This window comes from Pseudorca crassidens, chromosome 18, assembly GCF_039906515.1.
Source record: "Pseudorca crassidens isolate mPseCra1 chromosome 18, mPseCra1.hap1, whole genome shotgun sequence".
In the NCBI taxonomy this organism is placed as follows: Eukaryota; Metazoa; Chordata; class Mammalia; order Artiodactyla; family Delphinidae; genus Pseudorca; species Pseudorca crassidens.
In genome coordinates this window covers 72542074-72560776 of record NC_090313.1, presented here as the reverse complement: position 1 = coordinate 72560776, position 18703 = coordinate 72542074, and the positions used below count along the sequence as shown (strand labels likewise).

Genomic DNA, 18703 nt, shown 5'->3' with positions numbered 1-18703 from the left:
CAGGAAGCGCACACAGAGAGTCCTATACAAGTAAAAACCAAGGAGAAACACGCCAAGACACATATTAATCAAACTATCAAAACTTAGATTCAAAGAAAAAATATTAAAAGCAGCAAGGGAAAAACAACAAATAACATACAAGGGAATCCCCATAAGGTTAACAGCTGCTCTTTCAGCAGAAACTCTGCAAGCCAGAAGGGACTGGCAGGACATATTTAAAGTGATGAAGGAGAAAAACCTGCAACCAAATTACTCTACCCATTAAGGATCTCATTCAGATTTGATGGAGAAATTAAAACCTTTACAGACAAGCAAAAGCTGAGAGAGTTCAGCACCACCAAACCAGCTTTACAACAACTGCTAAAGGAACTTCTCTAGGCAAGAAACACAAGAGAAGGAAAAGACCTACAATAACAAGCCCAAAACAATTAAGAAAATGGTAATAGGAACATACATATCGATAATTACCTTAAATGTAAATGGACTAAATGCTCCCACCAAAAGACACAGATTGGCTGAATGGATATAAAAACAAGACCCATATATTTGCTGTCTACAAGAGACCCACTTCGGACCTAGAGACACATACAGACTGAAAGTGAGGGGATGGAAAAAGATATTTCATGCAAATGGAAACCAAAAGAAAGCTGGAGTAATAATTCTCATATCAGACAAAATAGACTTTAAAATAAAGACTATTAGAAAAGACAAAGAAGGACACTACATAATGATCAAGGGATCAATCCAAGAAGAAGATATAACAATTGTAAATATTTATGCACCCAACATAGGAGCACCTCAATACATAAGGCAAGTACTAACAGCCATAAAAGGCAAAATCGACAGTAACACATTCATAGTAGAGGACTTTAACACCCCACTTTCACCCATGGACAGATCATCCAAAATGAAAATAAATAAGGAGACACAAGCTTTAAATGATACATTAAACAAGATGGACTTAATTGATATTTATAGGACATTCCATCCAAAAACAACAGAATACACATTTTTCTCAAGTGCTCATGGAACATTCTCCAGGATAGATCATATCTTGGGTCACAAATCAAGCCTTGGTAAATTTAAGAAAATTGAAATTGTATCAAGTATCTTTTCCGACCACAACGCTATGAGACTAGATATCAATTACAGGAAAAGATCTGCAAAAAATACAAACACATGGAGGCTAAACAATACATGACTTAATAGCGAAGTGATCACTGAAGAAATAAAAAAATACCTAGAAACAAATGACAATGGAGACACAACGACCCAAAATCTATGGGATGCAGCAAAAGCAGTTCTAAGAGGGAAGTTTATAGCAATACAATCCTACCTTACGAAACAGGAAACATCTCGAATAAACAACCTAACCTTGTACCTAAAGCGATTAGAGAAAGAAGAACAAAAAAACCCCAAAGTTAGCAGAAGGAAAGAAATCATAAAGATCCGATCAGAAATAAATGAAAAAGAAATGAAGGAAACGATAGCAAAGATCAATAAAACTAAAAGCTGGTTCTTTGAGAAGATAAACAAAATTGATAAACCATTAGTCAGACTCATCAAGAAAAAAAGGGAGAAGACTCAAATCAATAGAATTAGAAGTGAAAAAGGAAAAGTAATAACTGACACTGCAGAAATACAAAAGATCATGAGAGATTACTACAAGCAGCTCTATGCCAATAAAATGGACAACCTGGAAGAAATGGACAAATTCTTAGAAATACACAACCTGCCCAGACTGAATCAGGAAGAAATAGAAAATATGAACAGACCAATCACAAGCACTGAAATTGAAACTATGATTAAAAATCTTCCAACAAACAAAAGCCCAGGACCAGAAGGCTTCACAGGCGACTTCTATCAAACATTTAGAGAAGAGCTAACACCTATCCTTCTCAAACTCTTCCAAACTATAGCAGAGGGAGGAACACTCCCAAACTCATTCTACGAGCCCACCATCACCCTGATACCAAAACCAGACAGAGATGTCACAAAGAAAGAAAACTACAGGCCAATATCACTGATGAACATAGATACAAAAATCCTCAACAAAATACTAGCAAACAGAATCCAACAGCACATTAAATGGATCATACACCATGATCAAGTGGGGTTTATTCCAGGAATGCAAGGATTCTTCAATATACGCAAATCAATCAACGTGATACACCATATTAACAAATTGAAGGAGAAAAACCATATGATCATCACAATAGATGCAGAGAAAGCTTTCGACAAAATTCAACACCCGTTTATGATAAAAACCCTGCAGAATGTAGGCATAGAGGGAACTTTCCTCAACATAATAAAGGCCATATATGACAAACCCACAGCCAACATCGTCCTCAATGGTGAAAAACTGAAAGCATTTCCACTAAGATCAGGAACAAGACAAGGTTGCCCACTCTCACCACTCTTATTCAACATAGTTTTGGAAGTTTTAGCCACAGCAGTCAGAGTAGAAAAGGAAATAAAAGGAATCCAAATCGGAAAAGAAGAAGTAAAGCTGTCACTGTTTGCAGATGACATGATACTCTACATAGAGAATCCTAAAGATGCTACCAGAAAACTCCTAGAGCTAATCAATGAATTTGGTAAAGTAGCAGGATACAAACTTAATGCACAGAAATCTCTGGCATTCCTATACACTAATGATGAAAAATCTGAAAGTGAAGTCAAGAAAACACTCCCATTTACCATTGCAACAAAAAGAATAAAATATCTAGGAATAAACCTGCCTAGGGAGACAAAAGACCTGTATGCAGAAAACTATAAGACACTGATGATAGAAATTAAAGATGATACAAATAGATGGAGAGATATACCATATTCTTGGATTGGAAGAATCAACATTGTGAAAATGACTCTACTACCCAAAGCAATCTACAGATTCAACGCAATCCCTATCAAACTACCACTGGCATTTTTCACAGAACTAGAACAAAAACTTTCACAATTTGTATGGAAACACAAAAGACCCTGAATAGCCAAAGCAATCTTGAGAACGAAATGTTCCTAGAGAAAGAAATTTTCCTAGAGAAATGGAAATAAAAACAAAAATAAACAAATGGGACCTAATGAAACTTCAAAGCTTTTGCACAGCAAAGCAAACCATAAACAAGACCAAAAGACAACCCTCAGAATGGGAGAAAATATTTGCAAATGAAGCAACTGACAAAGGATTAATCTCCAAAATTTATAAGCAGCTCATGCAGCTCAATAACAAACAAACAAACAACCCAATTCAAAAATGGGCAGAAGACCTAAATAGACATTTCTCCAAAGAAGATATACAGACTGCCAACAAACACGTGAAAGAATTCTCAACATCATTAATCATTAGAGAAATGCAAATCAAAACTACAATGAGATATCATCTCACATCAGTCAGAATGGCCATCATCAAAATATCTAGAAACAATAAATGCTGGAGAGGGTGTGGAGAAAAGGGAACCCTCTTGCACTGCTGGTGGGAATGTAAATTGATACAGCCACTGTGGAGAACAGTATGGAGGTTCCTTAAAAAACTACAAATAGAACTACCATATGACCCAGCAATCCCACTACTGGGCATATACCCTGAGAAAACCATAATTCAAAAAGAATCATGTACCGAAATGTTCGTTGCAGCTCTATTTACAATAGCCGGCAGATGGAAACAACCTAAGTGTCCATCATCGGATGAATGGATAAAGAAGATGTGGCACATATATACAATGGAATATTACTCAGCCATAAAAAGAAACGAAATTGAGCTATTTGTAATGCGGTGGATAGACCTAGAGTCTGTCATACAGAGTGAAGTAAGTCAGAAAGAGAAAGACAAATACCGTATGCTAACACATATATACGGAGTTTAAGGGGAAAAAATGTCATGAAGAACCTAGGAGTAAGACAGGAATAAAGACACAGACCTACTAGAGAATGGACTTGAGGATATGGGGAGGGGGAAGGGTAAGCTGTGACAAAGCAAGAGAGAGGCATGGAGATATATACACTACCAAAGTTAAAATAGATAGCTAGTGGGAAGCAGCCGCGTAGCACAGGGAGATCAGCTTGGTGCTTTGTGACCGCCTGGAGGGGTGGGATAGGGAGGGTGGGAGGGAGGGAGACGCAAGAGGGAAGAGATATGGGAACATATGTATATGTATAACTGATTCACTTTGTTATAAAGCAGAAACTAACACACCATTGTAAAGCAATTATACTCCAATAAAGATGTAAAAAAAAAAGTTCACAATGAAATTATTTTAATATCTTAGCCTCCATAAACACTTCAGTGGACTAGTTAGGGGCAAAATAATTATCAGATTAACATAGTGTCCACCGGGGATTAGAAAATACATGTTATTTTTGTTAAGTTATACGCTCTGCAAAGAATTATTGGCTATATAAGGGAATAATTCGGCCCTTATTTGTTAGTATTTCTGGTATTTTGTTTCTGTTCTCTAAAGCAGTCTTTTGGGAATATCTCTTGTTCTTTCAATACCATGACATGGTTGGATAAAAGAAAAAAAAAGAGAAAAACAAATATCGTATGCTAATGCGTATATATGGAATCTAAGGGAAAAAAAAAGGTTCTGAAGAACCTAGGGGCAGGACAGGAATAAAGACCCAGATGTAGAGAATGGACTTGAGGACAAGGGGAGAGGGAAGGGTAAGCTGGGACGAAGTGAGAGAGTAGCATGGACATATATACACTACCAAACGTAAAATAGATAGCTAGTGGGAAGCAGCCGCATAGCACAGGGAGATCAGCTCGGTGCTTTGTGATGACTCAGCGGGGTGGGATAGGGAGGGTGGGAGGGAGGCTCCAGAGGGAGGGGACATGGGGATATATGTACACATATAGCTAATTCACTCTGTTGTACAGCAGAAACTAACACAACATTGCAAAGCAATTATACTCCAATAAAGATATTAAAAAACCATACTCCAATAAAAATTTTTTAAATAAAAATAAAGCAATAAAATGCTGGGGAAAAAAAAAAAGCCCATCTCCCAGGCCAGCCCATCACCTCCAGGACCACTTTTCTCACCCACTGTCCCCCTAGAAGACTCTCTCCCCTGCTGAGCCCCTTGGGCTTTGTTGGTACAGCTCTTCCAGCACTGATTTTACTCCTCTACCTTCAAGACCATCCTCCCCGTGCTTCTTTCACCCAGCTAGCAAGCTGGCTGCCCCGCCTGGCTCAGACGTCATCTCCTGGTCACTCATCTGTGTGGCCTCAGGCTTTATGTGCCCCTCACCATCAGCCCCCTCTGGTGGCCTCAGGCTGCCAGGTCCTCCCATTGCCCATGGCAGCCCCGCCTCCGCTGAGGCCTGTCCTTATTAACTTGTATACTGTATTGCAAAACTTTACCCCACTGTCCCACTGCACTCTTCCCAATTCTTCTGCCCTGGTTCCAGTTCTTCATGGCCCTCTCTCTCTGCTGGTGTGACCATGGGTCCATTCATTCACTTATTCATTCAAAGAATATTAATGAGCTCCTGCTGTGTGCCAGGCCCAGTGCTAGGTCTTGGGGCTGATAATCACATCCCTCTCCCTGCAAGTCCTGAGCCATGTGGAAAATACACATGAGAGGGTCCACTTATCTGTCAGTTTCATTGTTGGTGGTGCTGGATTGGAACACCGGCAGGGACCCACAGCCAAATGGGCTTCCTGCCGCGGCTCTCCCCACGTGCAGAGTCAAGCCTCATCCTTCCCAAGTGGCCGTTCTGCCGACAGCCAGAGGACCCACTCCTCATATTCATGGAGCCCCAACAGGGGAGACACAGAGCGCTGGGCGTTTTTGCATAAAACCGGGGAGTTCCTGCCTCTCCTGAAGCCCAACAGCCAGCCCTTAGAGAGCCATGAGCCCGGGACGACAGTCCCTGCTTTAGGCATTTGATGACTTAGTAGCCAAGGAAAAGCTCCCATGACTCATTGGATCAGAAAATATCTTTGAGCCGCTCCCAAGAGCATAACCCCATGGGAGATGCATAGAGAAGGCTAGAGAGAGATGTGAGGCTTGTTGCTGCCCCCAAGGGGCTCAGGGTCTAAATCCAGAGACAAGATGTTCCTGCCCAACAGGTAAAATAAGGATAAAGCAGCGCCGTCAGCCTCGCTGTGCTTAAAAGACGCTCTGGAGGGCAGTGGTTAGAAACTGAAACCTCTGGACACCACGAGATTAAAAAGAAATTCTTACCTGTAGATTTATTATCCAGTCTATTCCTATCCCCTTTACTGCATATAAAGAAGACGGTTCTGGGAAGCTCTTTCTGAATGTGCCTAAGAGCTTTCAGAATCTTTGGGGGAAAAGTGGTGGCATTTCCTTCTAAAGGTTTATTTTCATTGCATTAAAGTGAAAATTAAGTCACTGGCCAAGAATGCAATGTTGACCTTTCAGCCAGCAGTTCTAATTTAAAACCCTGTTTGCTGCAGCATTTATTGCTTAAAGTTATGTGACCGTTGGGTTTTGAAAAACTCCTCTTTACTCCAAAAATGCAAAGCCAGCCCTAGTTCCCAATTATGCACATTTCAACATTGCAAAAGTTGTACAAATTAGGTGGAAAGATGTGAAAGTTCCCCTGGCCTTCCGGGAAGAGCAGTACTGGCTCATCTTGAAGGTCAAAACAAAATACGGTGGTCTTTTTCACAAGGGATTTGGCTGGGAGGCTGCCATCTTCTTTGGAAAACCATGTGGACAATTCTTCTGAAGTCATTCTCTGTAGAGAGGAGCTAAGCGAGAAAGGCAATTGTGTGAGCAAAGCTGAATGAGCTGAAAACATATTCCTTCTGCCAACTTTTCAACACTTTAGCTTCATTATTCCTTATACATATTGAGAATTATTATATCTTCCCTCATATCAAACAGAAAGAATTTGAGAGTGAAAGGGAGAGACCAAGAGATTTCAACCAGGCTAAAATCCAGGAAATTAGTCAGCTCACTGGGAGGCTTTTTCTTTTCTTCTTCTTCTTTTATTAAAAAATTATTTATTTTTTTGGCTGTGTTGGGTCTTCGTTGCTGTGCACGGGCTTTCTCTAGTTGCGGCGAGCAGGGGGCTACTCTTCGTTGTGGTGCGTGGGCTTCTCATTGCGGTGGCTTCTCTTGTTGCAGAGCACGGGCTCTAGGCGCACGGGCTTCAGTAGTTGTGGCTCGCGGGCTCTAGAGCGCAGGCTCAGTAGTTGTGGCGCATGGGCTTAGCTGCTCTGTGGCATGTGGGATCTTCCCGGACCAGGGCTCAAACCCATGTTCCCTGCATCGGCAGGCAGATTCTTAACCACTGTGCCACCAGGGAAACCCTCTTCTTTTTTTTAAATTGTGGTAAAATACACATAATGTGATATTTACCATCTTAATTATTTTTAACTGTACCGTTCAGTGGTATTAAACACATTCACATTGTTGTGCAACCATCACCATCATCAATCTCCGTAACTTTTCTTGAAACTGAAACTCTGTACCTAGTAAACAATACCTCCCCATTCTCCCCTCCCCCCAGCCCCTGGCAACCACCATTACACTTTATGATTTTGATCACTCATGGAAATGGAATCATACAGTATTTGTCTTTTTGTGACTGGCTTATTTCACTTAGCATAACATCCTCAAAGTTCATCCATGTTGTAGCATATTGCAGAATTTCCTTCCTTTTTAAGGCCGAATAATATTCTATCACATATATATACCACAGTTTGCTTATCCATTTGTCCATTGACGGGTAGTTGGATTGCTTCTACCTTTTAACTATTGTGAATAGTGTTGCTATGAACATGGCTGTAGAAATATCTCTTCAAGACCCTGCTTTCAATTCTTTTGGGTATATACCCAGAAGTGGAATTGCTGGATCATATGGTAATTCTATTTTTAATTTTTTGAGGAACCACCATACTGTTTTCCACAGTGGCTCTGCCATTCCACATCTTCACCAACAGTGCACAGGGTTCCAATTTCTCCATATCCTGACCAACACTTGTTATTTTCTCCTTTTTTGATAGTAGTTATCCTAATGGGTGTGAGGTGATATCTCATGGTGGTTTTGATTTGCATTTCCCTAATGATTAGTGATGTTGAGCAACTTTTCGCCTGCTTATGGCCATTTGTATATTTTCTTTGGAAAGATGTCTGTTCAAGTCTTTTGCCCATTTTTGAATCTGGTTTTCTTGTTGTTGCATCTTAGAAGTTTTCTACTTACTCTGGATATTAATTCATTATCAGATAAATGATTTGCAAATATTTTCCCCATTCTGTAGGTTGCCTTTTTACTCTATGGATGGTGTCTTTTGATGCACAAAAAAATTTAGTTTTCATGAAGTCCAATTGTCTATTTTTTCTTTTGTTACCTGTGCTTTTGGTGTCATATCCAAAAAATCTTTGCCAAATCCAATGTCATGAAGCTTTTTCCTATGTTTCCTTCTAAGAGTTATATTGTTTTATGTCTTACATTTAGGTCTTTCATCCATTCTGAGTTAATTTTCGTACACGGTATTAGATAAGAGTCCAACTTTTTTCTTTTGTAGAGAGATATCCATTTGTTGAAAAGACTGTCTTTTCCCCATTGAAAAGGGTCTTGGGCCCCTTGTCAAAAATCATTTGACCTTAAACGGGAGGGTTTATTTGGGGGCTCTCTATTCTATTCCATTGTTCTACCTATCTGGCTTTATACCAGGTACCACACTGTTTTGATGACTGTTACCTTTGTACAGTCAGTTTTGAAATCAGGAGGTGTGAGTCTCCCAGCTTTATTCTTCTTTTTGAAGATTGTTTTGGCAATTTGGGGTCCCTTGAAATTCCATATGAATTTTAAAAGGGGTTTTTCTATTTCTGCTAAAAATGTCCTTGGGATTTTGATAGAGATTGCATTAAGTCTGTAGATCACTTCGGGTAGTATTGACATTTTAACAATACCGTCTTCCAATCCATGAACATGGGATGTGTTTCCATTTATTTATGTCTTAATTTCTTTCAACAATATTTTGTAGTTTTCATTGTACAGGTATTTCACCTCCTTGGTTAAGTTAATTCCTAAGTATGTTATTATTTTTAATGCTATTGTAAATGGCGTTTTCTTCTTTATTTATTTACTTTTCAGATTGTTTCTTGGTCATGTATAGAAATGCAACTGATTTTTGTGTGTTGACTTTGTATCCTGCTTCTTTGCTGAATTCATTTATTGGTTCTAAGAGACTAAGCCTTTTTATCTAGGGAAACAATATAAGAATGTTTACTTCATTTGTAAACAATAATATTTAGTTATTATAACAAACTAATATTTAATATCATTTTAATAAAATAATATTTAATAGTATTTAATAATATAATTATAATGAACAAAAAAACAATATGTTAATAATTGTTTAAGTAACATATTTAATCTTATATGTCATTTTCCTGAGTGCTTTTAATGTTTTATCTCACTTAGTGCTCACATCAACCCAGAGAGATAGGTGCTATTGGACCCGTTTTCATAGATGAGGAAACTGAGGCTAGAGACTTAACTAAAAGTAATTATAACGGTTACCATTGATCGAGTGTCTCTGTGCTCTGAGTACCTTAGATTCAGTATCTCCATTCAGCCTTCACAGCAAAGTCATGGAGCATGAGTCCCATACAGTCTCCAATCTTCACTGAAACTGTGAAACAGGAGATATTGTCTCCCTATCACTGATGAAGAAACCTGAGGTTTAAGGAAGTGAAATGCTCCCCCAGACCACACATGGGTAAGAGGGGAAGCAGCACACACACCCATTTTCCAGGACTCCACAGCCCCTCCCCCAGGATGAAGTGGGCAAGTGAAGGGGGTTTATCTTTGCTCCCCCTCCCCCCTTATCTTCACCCTCCCTCCCGCCGCCCCCTAAGTCAACACCCCAAGAGCCAGATAACCTGAGAGTAAGGTGACACTTAGCCCAGTCACTGACTGTGCATCCCAGACGTCAGGGAGGACACCATGTAGGTGACCCTCCATCTGCCCCTGAGAACCCTCAGCCCCCCAAAGACAACCACAAAGCCCAATGTCAAGGGCAGGGGCTTTGGACGCAAACACATCTGGGTTTGACTCTCAGCCCCTCCATGTATTAGTTGTGTGACCTCAGGCAATGCAGTTCTTTCTAAATCGCGCTCTCACTGCTGGTAAAGTCAAGAGCATAACGTCTAACTAGGATTGCTGTGATTGAATATGCTGCCGTTGAGAAGCACTTAGCTCAGTGTCTGGCACAGCAAGGGTCCCCTAAACGGATAATCCTCACTGTGGTCATCATCCACTCGAGGGCAGGGCCCGAGTCCGCCACCTCCTCTGTGGCTTCCCAAGTGCATAGCACACCGCCGAGCTCAGAGTCAGGCCCAGATAAATGCTGTCAGTGACTAATGGCTTGAGTCGTGGGTGGCCCCCCGGTGCTGAGACAAGAGAGCAGCACCTCTCGTATTTAACTCGGGCACCGACCTCTTTGTTGACACGAGACCTTTCCTTTCACCTCCAGTCTGCGCGAGGCATCCCTGGTGCCCAGACTCAGGGAGGGTAAGATGAAGGGACTCCTCGCCCCCTCCTAACACCCAAGTAGCTACATTCTCTGTGGCTCTTGGAGGTTTGCATCTAAGTAAGTTTGTAGGATTTTTATTCAACAGCAAATATTTGAGTTCTATATACTAAAAGGTTAGAGATAAATGGTAAAAAAAAAAAAAAAAAAAAAAGACAGAGGTGGCCCCTGTGTTGATGATGCTTCAAGTTCAGCAGGAGAAGTGGCAGGTGGGGAAGTAGGGAGATGGGTTCAGAGGTTATTCCAACACTTCGACGTGTTGTGAAGATCAGAGCTTGACGTCTTCCCCTCCCTGGACCTCCCCTGGCCCTGCGCTGCCCAGGGCCCAATTCATCTCTCGAGATTCCAGACCCAAAGCCGCTTCCCCTGAGAGGCCTACTCTGACCCCTCCCTTCTCCGCACGCAATAACCCCGCCCTCCTCCATGTGCCAATAAGACCTTGCTCATTTCTCCGGGTAGTTCTTTTTGGTTTGCTTCAGCTCTCTGCTTCCCCAGATTTCCACAGCACACAGCATGATGCCTAGTCCCTTCTAGGGATGAAACAGACTTGGGGGAAAAAAAAGGGTGGGGGGAGGAAGGAAGGAATTTTTTATGGTTTTGAGCAAAGCTTTTAACGGTACTAAGTCTCCATTGCCTCATCTGACCCTGGGACAAATAATCCGGTACCATGTGATTTCACATGGTTTTATGTAAAAAGTGACATAAAGGTTAATTAGTATTATTCCACTCCAGGAATTCCAGGGAGTGGGGACCTCTTGGGAAGTGCCCATCGAGAGTTCCAGGCAAAGCCCCTGACCACCCTCCCAGCTCTCTCAGCCCCGTCCCTCCAGCCCAAACCAAGTTCCCAATCCCTGTCTCTCTGCAGAAGTCCTGGGGTCCTGGGGCAGCCCCGGGGTGCCCTGGGCCACAGGGGCCCTCACATCACACCTTACCCCCCAAAAAGTCGGGGCTGGCTCTGAACCAGGAGGGCCACCTGTGCGCCTGTGTACTCCTCACCTGTTCCAGCCCAGGGCCGGGGGCAGCTCTGCGACCCCGGGGCCAGGGCCGGCCACAGGAGAGGATGAGAGGAGAGCTGGGAGCTGCATGCGGAGCGCAGCCGAAACTCTGTCCTCGTCTCCAGGCCCACACAGAAGCGTCTTCTGCCTCACCTTCCTGAACACTCAATACCAGTTGGGCAGCCAGCTTGGAGTCAGCCACCACTTCCCTAATGGTCAACGGGCCCCGAGGTGAGAACGGAGCCCACAGGGGCCGTGCAGCTCTTCTCTAAGACGTGGCCACTGCAGGCCCGGGGCCCAAGAGGCAGAGTCCCCAGGCATGCAGGACCCCCCTGGGGCTCCCGGGCTGCCGAGCCCCGCCTACCCCCCTGCCAGCTGGGAGAGGATGACTCCCTCCCAGTCAAGTATCCCTGCCCTGCTGCCTCCCCAGAGGCCCTGGGAGGGCATGGGGCTCACAGGATGTCATTAGTGGGGTTAGATAAATACCAAGCATAGCCTGTGAGGGACAGACGGTCACAGCCCCTGCAGGCGGCTGACAGAAGAGCCGAGAATTACGTAACGGGGCTCAGCCGTGGAAGCCAGGCCGCTGAGAGCTAGAAGACGGCTTCTGGGTCCACCTCCGCCACTAGCTAGCTCGGTGACGTCACACAGGTGACGGGACCTCCCGGCTTCGGTGAAATGTAACGGGTGGGCCAGCGCCCCGCTGCAAAGCGCTGGGGTTTTATTTTAAATGGCAACGTAAAAGCAGCCCCCTGTGTAGTTCTGGCTGTAAGAGCAGGTGGAGCCGTGAGCGCGGAGCCCAGGGCGGGGGGGCCGTCTGCATTCTCCGCGCTAGAGAGGGGGACGTCCTCCTCTGTCTGTTCGCACTCCCAAGGGGGACACCTCCTCCTGCAGCCCGGCCCGGCCCAGCCCTGAAGCCTCAGGCCTGTCGGCACCGGGCGCCCTCGGATGCCTCTGTCCACCCTCCACCCTGGGCGTTCCTCGCCTCTGCTTTCCCTGGTGGGAGAACAGGGCCGCCTCCCCTGGGAGTAGAGGATCCCCGAGTCTGGAGATTTCGGGAGCTCCCAAGAGGAAGAGGTACGCATGGGGCCCCTACTTCACAGGCTTGCTGTGAACACCCACATGCCAACATGTCAAGAACTGTGACTGACAGGCCAAAAGGAAGTCCCAGAGAATTCCTCTGACTAGGCAAATTCCCCAGTGGGTTTAAAGGAAGTGCTTACACACATACACACACACATTAAGTATCACCATAGCACAAACTTCCATACCTTCCCTCTACAGCCCAAGGAAGCCTCCTCCGTCAGGAAGCCTGCCCAGAATAGTGGAGAAGGGAGAAGCTATTGAGCCATTTAATCCAAAACCCACCATGAGGACCCCCTTCCCCAATATGCACCAATTGATGGTTCTAACTGGTCAGATTAAGCCAAGGGACACAGCAGCAGCCCTGGAGTTCTGAGGCTGCCGGGCCTCTGAGTGGAGGCTCCTAGACTCAACCCCAGGGAGCTCAGGAACCACAAAACGCAAAGGCCCAGGGACCCTTCCTCCTGCTTCCCTCCTTCCAGGTTCTGTCACCTTCTGGAGGCTATTGGGCGGGGCCTGTCCCTTTGCAAACTTTACTCCTGGAAGTTGGGCTGTGGACTGGAAATAAGTTCCATGCTTCAGGTTTGGGGTTTCGCTTTATTTTTTGACACTAGCCTATGTGACACAGCAGCTGGGCTGGGCTCTAAGCCCTTAGCTTTATTGTCTGTATTTCTACCTCGCTGGAAGTTTAATACAGGCACGGTGACTAGTTCTGTCTCCCATTTATAGTTCTACTATAAATAGAACTATAAACGGAAGACAGCATTTCACTTGCCATTGTCTGACACATAAGCTTTATCTGTGATGGGCCGTGTGTGTGTGTGTGTGTGTGTGTGTGTGTGCGCGCCTATCTGTCTGTGATGGGCCCTATGTGTGTGTGTGATGGACCCTGTGTGTGTGTATGTAACAGGCCTTCTGTGTGTGTGTAATGATCCCTGGGCGTGTGTCTTTCAGTCCAGAGACAAAGCCTGGGTCAGCAGCATGGCGGTGACAACAGGGGATGCCTGGGCCTACGTGGCTGACCAGGACGGCTCTGTACCCGTCTACGACATCGAGGAGTACGGTCTGCAGGGACCAGAGCCACAGCCTCCCAGGAGTAGGCAATGAGCTCTCCACGTGAGACACTATGATGAGCACAGCTTCAGTTTTAGTTAAATATTCTGGTTGATAAAATTAAATTGTACCAGTGAGGAAGGGGTCTCTTAAAACCCTTTAAGAACGGATCAGAGAAGAATATTTTCATGAAAGTATTCAGTGTTGGCAAGGCAACAGGAAAATGGCACTCATACCCTCTTGGATGGAGGGTAAATTGGTGTATACTCTCTGAAGGGCAAGTTGCCCATGTGCACTAAAGCTCTGAACCAGCAATTCTACTACTAAGGATTTGGCCTAAAGAAAGAATAGGAAACGTGCACAAAGATTTAGTTGTAAGCTTGTGAATCAACTATTGTTTATGAGAGAGAGGAAAATAATAGAGAAACCTAGATGTCCCACATAAGGGGAATTGGTTAAATATATGATGGTATAATACACTGGAATATCATTTAGTCATTAAATACGGAAGCTGTATATGAAAATGTATTCACAGGGAAGATATTCATGATAAAATTGTTAAATGAAAAAAAATCAGATCACAAAACAATATTGCAATACGATTCTACCCTTGTTAAAATGAAGAAGTATATGGAAGATTGAAACCCTGGGAAGATATACATCAAGGATTTAACAAATGTTATCTCTTTATACATGAGGTTATAGATATGTTTTATTTTCTTCTTTTGAGAAATCTGTCTTTTCTAATTTTTCTCGATATATAGTGCTTTGGTAATAACAAAAATACATTTAAAATGTTAAAACCCTTTCATACAATTATAGAAGCGTTCATGTTTAGAAAAAATCTAACAGCATGAAAGAATGTAAAATGAAAAGCAGTCGTTGTTTCTCTGACCTCCTCTACCACCCTAACCTGCCTTTTCTGCATCCTAGCAACACTGTTAATGAATTTCAACTTCCTTCCAGAAAGTTTCTATGCATGTATATATGCATATGGGAACACATACACACACACCTACAACACATCATTTTCAGGACTTGTTTTTTCCTTTGTATCTCTTGGCCAGCTTTCCATATAAGCATATTGAGGTCTATTTAGCATATTTAACATATTTAAATGGCTATGTAATATTTCATTACATTTCTGTGAAGCCAATTTAGAAGTAAATATTCACATACATCCCCCCGCCCTTTTTTTGTCTTCTTTTGCCACACCGCACAGCTTGTGGGGTCTTAGTTCTCCAAACCAGGGATGGAACCTGGGCCCTCGGCAGTGAAAGCACGGAGTCCTAACCACTGGGCCACCAGCGAATTCCCTCACATACCTCCCTTTATTCAGTTTTTCCTGTTCCACCACAGGAGAAGTTTAAATGCTAAAGTATAAGAAATGGGAATTTAGAAGTAAGCGTGATCAGCCTTGCATTGGTCTTTACTCCAAGTACTGGGAACGTAGCTTTCACCAAGCTATTTTAAAAATCATGTTTGATTACTTACATACTCCTGCGTGCTTACGAAACCCTAAGTGCTGAAGGAAACCATAGGGTAAGGACCTGGCACAGGCCCCATTTCATATGTCTTTGGAGCTGGCATGGGGTCTTGCACATGGTAGGTGCTTGACAAACATGTATCAAATTAATGTAGCAAGACAAATGACTTGCTACACCAGGACCTCTCTCCCTGCTGGACGCTCAACCAGATCCGACCCCATCCTGTAGGGACTGTTATACGGCATCTAGCATGAGGGTGGTACCTCTCCTACCATACTCAGGTGTGCTCTTTCCTCTGATTTAGATGTGATGTTCTGGCGGGCCCATATCAGCATGGTGACGTTGTGAGTACCGTCCGTTTTAGAGTTCAAGAATGTGTGAAAGAGTTCAAATACTTCTCACAGCTTGGATGAAATGGATTCTCTCCGAAGCCCTCCGAATTAGTCAAAGGAGGAGAGCAGTGTTACAATTCTGCTCTTGACGAGAACAGGATGCGTATGCTACCTACACAGAGTAAAGAAGAGACTGAAGTCTTCATTTTTCTTGTAAATGGAGGATTGCTCCCCTTGAATTGATCTGGTATTTTAGGGTAAGTTTCGAAGCTTAGTAAGTTTTAGATTTTTTTCACTGGAGTTAAAAGGAGTCAGTGCTGGAGCGGGACCTGAACCCTGGTCGGAAGTTTCTGTCCAACCTCTTGATCTTCCCCGCATCGTCCATAAGATGTTTCCAGTATATCTCGTCTGATGTCTTGGGTCTGGAGTTGGGGGATTTGGAGGGGGAGTGGCATGGTAGGAGACAGGGAGGAGAGGCTGCCAAGGATAATTCTGGAGATTAACCTGGCTTCTTTCTATATTCCAACTTTAATTACTGGAGTATTGATGTACTGAGCCGATGTCCCTTTCATGCTGGAGCAGCCTTGGGGCATCTCTCCTCTCCTTTATCTCATTAGTTTGGAGCTGATAGGAGAAGAAAAGTTTCTGCTGTCATCCTCCCTGGACCGTACCGTGCACCTGTGGAGCACAGACGGGGAGTACATCGGTAAGCACCATCCTACCTGGCCAGCTGCTCAGTCCTGGTTCAGGGCCTCAGGTGGAGTCTCCATTGGGTCATGGATTCTCTGAGGCCAGGTGTATCAGTCACCTCAGGCTGACGTAACAAAATACCTATCATAGACTGGGCAGCTTAAGCCACAGAACTGTATTTCTCATGTGTGTTCTCACGTGCGTGTTTCTCATGTGTTCTTGCAGAGGGACTCCTTTAATGGACGCCAATTGTTGAGTCCTTATATGGCCCAGGGAGTAGGGGGAGGGGTGGAGAAAAAGAGAGAGAGAGAAAATGCAAATACTCTGGTGTCCCTCCTTCTAAGAACACTCATCTTATTGGATCAAGGTTCTTCTCTTATGACCTCATTTAACCTTAATTACTTCCATAAAAGCCTGATCTCCAAATACAGTCACACTAGGGTTTAGGGTTTCCACATAAGCATTTGGGGGAGGGGGACAAAATCCAGTGTATACCTTAAAGTCAGTTTACTTTCACAGAAACTATCAAAATCAGAGACATTTAAATTTAGAGAACTCGGCGAGACTGGAGGCTGTGAACTTGGTACGGAAGCATGTGATCACGTTTTGCTAGGAAAGATTCAGGACCGGGGGAGCTGTGTAATGGGAAAGGCCTGGCCTGAGTGAGCTGGGGTGATGAAATGAACCCCATTCTCTCTGAAATGCTCAGAGAGACTCTGTACCTGTTTCGGCAGGTTCTCGTCTCCCTAGCTGATATTTCTTGAAAGTGCCAGAATGATTTTGGATTTATCCTGCAAGTTCTTAGTACATGCTGAGTTGCTTGTGCCCCGATGCGATACATGCTGTAGGAGGCGTTCTGGCTTGAGTCTCCAGGGCCAATGGCCGTGGAATCGTTTCCTATGAAACTACAGGAGCAGAACTGAATTTGATTAAGTGGACCTAGCAAGGGTTAAGGAGACCTAGCCAAGCTTCACTCTGATGAGAAGACAGGTTACCTCCCATCCTATGCTCACTATCTATTAATTTATCTCTGTTCTTCCAGGGACATTTGGGCAGGGTAGCCCCTGGGATATTTTCACTCCTGTCTCCTGGAGATACCCTGGAGTGCCCTGTGAAGTTCTGACAGATCCCCAGAGCATGCCTGCTCACCCAGTGCTGGAAGGAGGCGCTCCTGTCACGCACACAGGAGAAGAGAAGCAAGACAAAGTGGTGGAAGGCAAGGCCAGTGCTAAGGTGGGTCCTGGCACATCCAGTTCCCCTGCGCTTACTTTGTGGCTTCCAAGCAGATCAGCACGGGTTATAAAGTGCACCAAGGCATGGCCCAGAGAACCAAGTCAACACAGGAATAAAAATATGTCCCAAGGTCATGCTACTGACCAGGGCCAGGGGGCTTCTTGGTCCCTCGTGGGTGGGTGGGTAGTGGGAGCTGATCTCCCAGCATCACTTGACTTTCTCCTCCTTTTCACCAGCAAAAAGGCTGTTGTCTGTGGCCTTGGAACACAGAGAGACTTGGCATCATGCTCGACCCACTGTCACATCAGAGAGACAGACATGAAAATCCAGCCCGCGGCACACGCTCACCGTTAGGAAATACATTTTAACGCTGGGCTTCCTGGCGAGTGAAAGGAAGCAATGGTGGGTTTAGTGCCTGAGTCTGTGAAAGTCAATGTCAGGGCAAGAGATGTTGAAAGGGCCCTGGTAGAGGCAGTCTTGATTTAGAGCTCAGTGAAATAGATGGATTTCCAAGAAAGGCTTGCCCTTTAATAAATTGAAAAGAAGGTCATTTCATGAGCTACTGCTCACTGGTTATGTTACAACTCAAAGCAGGACACCTGCTTTGCCAGCAAAATCATGTGTCTTAGATGTTGGCTTGGCAGCCCCTTGGAATACTGACCACACAGTGTATCCTCATCACTGACATCCTCGTGGAGCCCCAGACATGCTCAGAATGGGGAATAAAGGGACCAGGCAAGCATCGGGCAAGAAAACCTTCTGTCTTGTCAGGGGTCTCTCACATTTCCCCATCTTGTCCTCACAAGGGTTCCCAAGGTTGTAACACGGTGCTTTGGTAGCTCCCAGGAGGCTCAGATGCACCCACGTGGCGCCATGGGCCTATTCAGAAATATAATGGGTCTTGGTGTGCATTCAATAGAGAGAAAACAAATGAGTTCATTAATTTTCACAGGCCCACAATTTGGAAAACAAAAGCACAGGAGGAGGTGGGAAGAGAGGAAGGAAGGAGCAACTGGGGGAAATGTGCTGATCTGCCCCAAAGCCCAGATCCAATGCTAGGCTCCACACCAGACCCGGAGAAAAATCAGACTGTGATTCAGATGCAGGAAGGAGAGGGCAGAGGGAGGGTGGGATGGAAGGAGGGGGGAGGGGGAGGGAGGAGAGGGGAAGGGAGGGGGAGAGTAGGGGGGGAGGGGAGGGGAGGGGAGGGGGAGGGGGAGGGGAGGGGGAGGGGGAGGGGAGGGGGAGGGGGAGGGGAGGGGGAGGGGGAGGGGAGGGGGAGGGGGAGGGGGAGGGGAGGGGGAGGGGAGGGG

General features: G+C 44.6%; 2 long non-coding RNA genes across 4 annotated transcripts in view; one reads left to right on the top strand and one right to left on the bottom strand.

Moving 5' to 3' along the window:
- The window catches only part of LOC137211244 (uncharacterized), a 98362-nt gene extending 92470 nt beyond the window's left edge, over positions 1 to 5892 (bottom strand). For all 3 annotated transcript variants that reach the window (XR_010936971.1, XR_010936972.1, XR_010936970.1), the window contains exon 1: positions 5131 to 5892. This is a non-coding gene — a long non-coding RNA (uncharacterized lncRNA). The remainder of the gene's footprint in view (positions 1 to 5130) is intronic.
- An 8478-nt stretch (positions 5893 to 14370) lies between these two features.
- LOC137211024 (uncharacterized) lies at positions 14371 to 18446 on the top strand. The gene is made up of 4 exons (XR_010936859.1): positions 14371 to 15724; positions 16085 to 16173; positions 17200 to 17390; positions 17627 to 18446. It is a non-coding gene; the product is annotated as an uncharacterized lncRNA (long non-coding RNA).
- The last annotated feature ends 257 nt before the right edge of the window (positions 18447 to 18703 follow it).